A 5735-nucleotide genomic window follows, 5' to 3' on the forward strand; every position below is an offset into this window, starting at 1 on the left:
CTTCCTGTCCCCTCCCCCTTCATTGAGCTTAATTACTTGCAATAGTTGTTTTAATGTATGTTGTCACCTGGGAGTATTGAGAAATGCATATCGTTAATATGAATTAATCTTGATTTTAATGGCAACTGACAACTGATCTCCAAAATGCTAAACACTTGTCACCACTTCATATGGTAAATAAGGTAGTATAATAAATTCATGAAGTAAAGAGGGCACTGTTGAAGTGACTGGACAAACTTTGTTTGATATGGAATTGATCGGCTAAAACTATTTTAAACAGGAGAACTCCTGAAAGAATATTGTCCTGATGGCTAAAATCCATATATCATTAAATTAATTTAATATAACTTTTTTTTTAAATCTCTCAGAGATTTCCCAGCGATATGTCTAATTTCAGACAGGGGGGAGAGAAGGAAGCTCTTTATTCTAACTGCCAAGTTGAGATAAATTAGCATGTAGTTGAGTAATTTGAGCTTATTTACCTGTATTCCATTACCTCTAGAAAACACATGCAGGTCGAAGCAGAGTAAGATTTCTCCTTTTCCCACTCCAAGTGAAAAATGAACAGCAGTGATTGTGTTGCAATAGAGAGAAAATGCAATTCTTCCTTAATCACCACGACTTGCAATCTTGTGATCTTTCCTTCCAGGAGCATCCAGAACACAAATGTCTTAGCAATATCAATAAAACCCATTTTGGTTTTGCCCACAGGCATTGCTGCAAAGTGCTCCAGTGAGTGTGGAAGCTGCTCTCGGAGAAAGAAAGACTTCAGCCCTCCAGGTAGGGGAGGCCATCTAAACAACTGGAAAGTTGGGGATAGACCCAAGGGGGTGTGAGCGAATGGCCCAATATCCAAAATCTGGTTCATATGACCTCAAAATACACTTTTATGCCCAAGCACCTGTCTGTGCTGGTGCCTCTGCACACCTACAAATCTACCTAGTAAACTGAAAACAGAAAAGTGATTTTTTTTTTTAAGAAAAGAAATGAAAAAATGAATCAAATGTGTGACTGTATGAGGAAAGCCTTTCTTCTCGCCAAGTCTCTTTGTTTGACAATAGCTTCTGTCCCATACGCTGCCAGATGCGGACAGATGTGACCAGCTTCTTCTCTCCCCTCCCCGCGGGGCAGTCGTCGATTGAGGTTCCACCCAAGCTCCCTGGCAGTGGGGTCCCTGCAGTAGGAGCCCTCCCCCCACCCCTAAATCGGCCGGTAGCCATCCCGAAGGGAGAAATCACTGTCTCCTCCCCTGTATCTGGGTCCTAATTTACTATTAAAATTTTAAGCTGTGCATTCATATTTTACCGGACCTAATGTGTTTTTATTAAATTTTAATCCAATAAGGGCAGTTTGATTTCTTTGTATTTCACACAGAATTGAGTTGGACTACAGGGAAGATTTCTGAAAGGACAAATCTGACCCTATTCATGCACCATTTCGATTTTAGGTAGACAGGGCGTGGGGGAGGAAAGAAGGAAAGGATAGGTTCCTTCCATGCCAACTCTTCAAGGAAGTCAATCTGCACCTAATTCTGAATAGAATCAGACCTTCTGAGCGCTCTCTGGACTCTGTAGCTTGGGGCAGAAAGATAGGGGGTGATTAAACTCCTACATGGCCTCGCAGTTCCAAGGGAGAAAAAAGGAGAGAAATGTCCCTGAAGCTGAGAGTACTGGGAGCGCCCAGAGAACTGGCCGCGGAGAGTGGCGGGGAAGGAGGGCTCTCCTGGGTTTGTTACGGCCTGAGATAGGGGCTACGCTCAAGGAGTGATGCGTGCGCTTTGTTCAAACACCTTTCCTCTTCCGATCATGTCCACTCTGCTCTTCTGTTTGTCTCTAACTTGCTGTCTCCGCTGGCTCCCCGCGAGCCCCAAGTACCCCTCACTTAGAGATTTGAAGGAACCCCTCTTTTGTCCAAAGGTGCCTGGCTCCTCTTATGTCCGATGGCACAGCCTCCTCCCGGGGCTTTCCGGGCTAACACTCTCAACCTCCCAGTGCAGGCAGTTAGCACGTGTCTCCGGAAACCTCTGCTTCCGGCGCTCCTCTGGCCTTTCTAGATTGAAATTAGGACTTTCGCAATCTTCCAACAGGGCGAAGGGAGGAGGACAAAAGCGAGTGGTTATTGGCGCTTTGGAGGGTGCGCTTTGGGGAAAGGGAGGGACTCGCGCCAGGGCCGGGGGCCTGTAGTCGCCGAACAAGCCACGTGGGGGCTTTCTCTAAGTAATTCTGCCCTGAGAAAGGTGGATGGGCAGGGGACAAGGGATGAGAGGAGGGACAGCAGATAGGAAAGTAACGGTTCCCTCTTTCCCCGGTGAATGGAAAGAAGCGGAGCTCCATTAAATTAAAAAAAAAAAAATTAAAAAAAAAAAGCAGATTGGGAGGAGGGAGACCCGGGAAGCAGCCAGCCCCAGGCCCGCAGGATGCCTGCGAAGCGCCTAGACGCCTTCAGGATTCCGCCTGGTAAGTACGCTTACCCTGAATGCGGCCAGGAACCCGCACGTGGGGACAGCTGATTGGACCCTCTAGAGTCGACCAAGCTTTGGAGCCAACACAACAGGCGCCAAGAAATGAAAATGTAGCAGAAGAAAGGATTCAGTCCTCCGTATCCAGCTCCGCACTCCCTAGAGCGCAGGGGCGCGAATTCACACGCTCACGCACGGATACAAGCGCCCAGACACGCTCACATACCCACGCACGCAGACACGTGTGTGCTGACACTCGCGCACACTCGGTCACACGCACACATGCTTCTCCCCTCCCCCCGCTGGCGGGCCACTTTCGAGGGAGTTGGGCAGGGGCGAGCGGATCTCCGCGTCGTGTCCACGAGCAACCACTCCCGTCTTTACTTGCCCCAGTGAAACTGTTATTTTTCTTCGCGGTGAATTTCTTTGGCCCGTGTGTTTACCTCTTTCTAAAGTTAAGTCCAGTCACGAAACCAAACTTAAAGCATTGGAACAATCAATGAAGACTTTTGCAACCCGTGGCGCCTTGCGCTTCCTGGAACTAAAATAAATGCAAGAAATCGAAACTTAATTACTTGAAAGAAATCCAGAAATCCCTCTGCATAATTTATCCAGTCATTTTTAGTAGCGTTCGTGTTCGGTGCAGTGTATGTGAACTCTATGCTTTTGGCTAAGATCTAGCTCCTTTCCTCGATTCCGTGGGGGTCGCTGCCGCCCCCTCAGCAGGAATTTTGTGCTGCACGGGTCCCCCTTTTCCTCCCACTGCTCGTAACTGATCTCGTAATGTTTCTTTTCAGAAGTCACCAGCTGTAACGGTACAAGAATCCCTGGGGCTGAGGGTTGTGTGTCGTTAAAAAATAAAAAAAATAAAAAAATAAAAAAACCTCACCCGTTCTCTCTCTCTCTCTCTTTTTGTTCACTGGGGCAATTATTTGAATTTGTGTGAGATGCTTAATACTAGATCTGAAACCAGACCCTTTCGTAAATACAAACCAGGACCATTCCTCTGAGGGAACAGTGCATCATCAAAAAGGGCCATTCTACTGGTGATGGAAAAATTGATTAAAAAGTAGACTTTTTTTCCTTCTCTCCAGAGAAGTTCTTTTTTTTTTTTTTTTTTCCTTAAGTGTCATTAAGGAAGTGTCATCTTAGGAAGATTCCTAAGGCACAATACTAGAATATTCGTTCTGACTAAACTACTCTTCAAGTTATTTAGATGGACCACAAAACCTGGACACTGGTTTCTTCCTCTAATATCTGTTCCTTTCAAACTTACTCATTTTCTCCTCCCCTTTGGTTTCTATTTGGTAGAGAGTCTTCATAACTACGAAGTGCCAAAAGACCTTCATCTGGTGGCACTAAATAAAATAGAGTCTTCGAGAGGCTAAAAATCAAATGATTTTGGTACCCATTGTGTTTGTAACACTGGGAACTATTGGGAATTTAGAAATTTGGTGACGACTAATGTTATGGCCAGCGGATTTGCAGAACAGAATAGTCCCTGAAACTATTAGCATGGTGTGGGTGACTCCAGAAAGGCATGCTTTCTCATAGACACCTTATAGGAATCTGAAGTAATGTTATGAAAGAATGAAAAATACATTGGGGAACAGCTTGGAAACTGAAGTACATTTTGATTTAACTCACATTAACAGAAATGTAATGTAAAAGTGAAAGGATCTAACAAAACCATTAATAATTAAAAAATAATTACAGATAGTCTATCCTTACTATTCATAACCACTCAACACTTTAGACAAAGAAAACGGAATACTCTTAATGGGAATGAGATGTGAGCAGACTGCTAATGAGAAGTTAACCAAGGACCGTGCATTTGTCAAAGGAGACGAGTTTCCTTGTTTCCCCCACCTGCATATTTTAATTCTCTCAGAGTTAGCGTGGACCTTCCTCTTCCATCAGCACATATACTGCATGTCAGAGTTTATACAACAGAAATCTCTTGAGCAATAACAATATAGACTTTATCAAATTCTGAAGATCAGGGGCACCAGATGGCTTGTCTATTAACCATGTTCATTGACAAATATTTATAGGTGAATAAGAGATACATGCCTCTGTAATAGATTTTGTTTAGACACTCCCATCCCACAAGGATTTCACAAAACAATGACCCCATAAAGACAGCAGTTTGGTCCCTGTTCCTTGTGGTCATTAAGAAAAAAAGATTAATCATCCTTTAATGATTCAATGTCAAGCTTTTTCTTGTACTCTTCACCAAAGGAGTTGCATTCCAGAATTAAAAAAAAAAAGTGTGAGTGTATTTTTCTGTCACCTAATTGTGTTTATTTTCTTTCCAGTAAGTATTTTTCAATGCCCAAAGTCTTTAGAGCAGATTCTACATATAATCATACAATAAACCTTCAGTCATGTGCTAGGTGCATGATTAAAAAAGACATTGGGAATGAAGATACAGTGACTCCATTCTGATCTTCACTGCATATTCTTCTTTATTTTGCTTGAGAGACGCATGGGACTGCCTCTAGAGTGCTCCGTTGGCATTTGGAAGCACTGGGAGGAAATCAAAGCAGCCTGGTGGAAAGCAAACTTCACTGCCTCTTTTCAGAGATAAAGGGAAATCTTACAAAAGGAGAGATTTGCAGACCTACAACTGGAATTCAATGAAGTCATGGCTGAGGCATCTGCTGGGAAGCCACCAGGAAGTGGAGACCTACAGCCCATGTCAAATCTTGTGCATCTATAGAATTTGAAGCCTCCTTCCTTCCTTCCCCTTCCCAAATGAATTAGAAACAAAACAACATGCCTTTTGTAGGAAACAGAAAAACCTAAGGAGAAATGCTAATAGATTGAGTGCAAAGATTATAATTACTTCTTAGCTATATAAATATGAGTTAAGCATACAAAACATGTTAGCTTCCTTGTAGGCATCCACTCTCATATTTTTAATGCAGCGGAAGGACATTACAACAACAATGACAACAAACTCACCTTTAAACATTTATCCTTTCTTGGATTTACATATGGACCATGATTTGCCTGTAAATCTCATATACACAAAAGTCTGCAAATCAATGGTAGAATTATACAGTATTTGCACCCACATAGGTGTTGTTATCTCCCTCTTTGTTTCTCTCCTCTTATGTGTGCACACAGATCAAGACATAATTCAACTAACGCGTGTTCTGGAATATGCTATAGCTGTGTGCCTTGACTAGTTTTTCCTGATGTGCGTATAACACATTAAAGAGTCCTTGCATGTGTATTGAAAAGTACTAAACTCTCTTCTCTTCAAAACACA

This window comes from Prionailurus bengalensis, chromosome B1 (assembly GCF_016509475.1).
Source record: "Prionailurus bengalensis isolate Pbe53 chromosome B1, Fcat_Pben_1.1_paternal_pri, whole genome shotgun sequence".
Taxonomy (NCBI): Eukaryota; Metazoa; Chordata; class Mammalia; order Carnivora; family Felidae; genus Prionailurus; species Prionailurus bengalensis.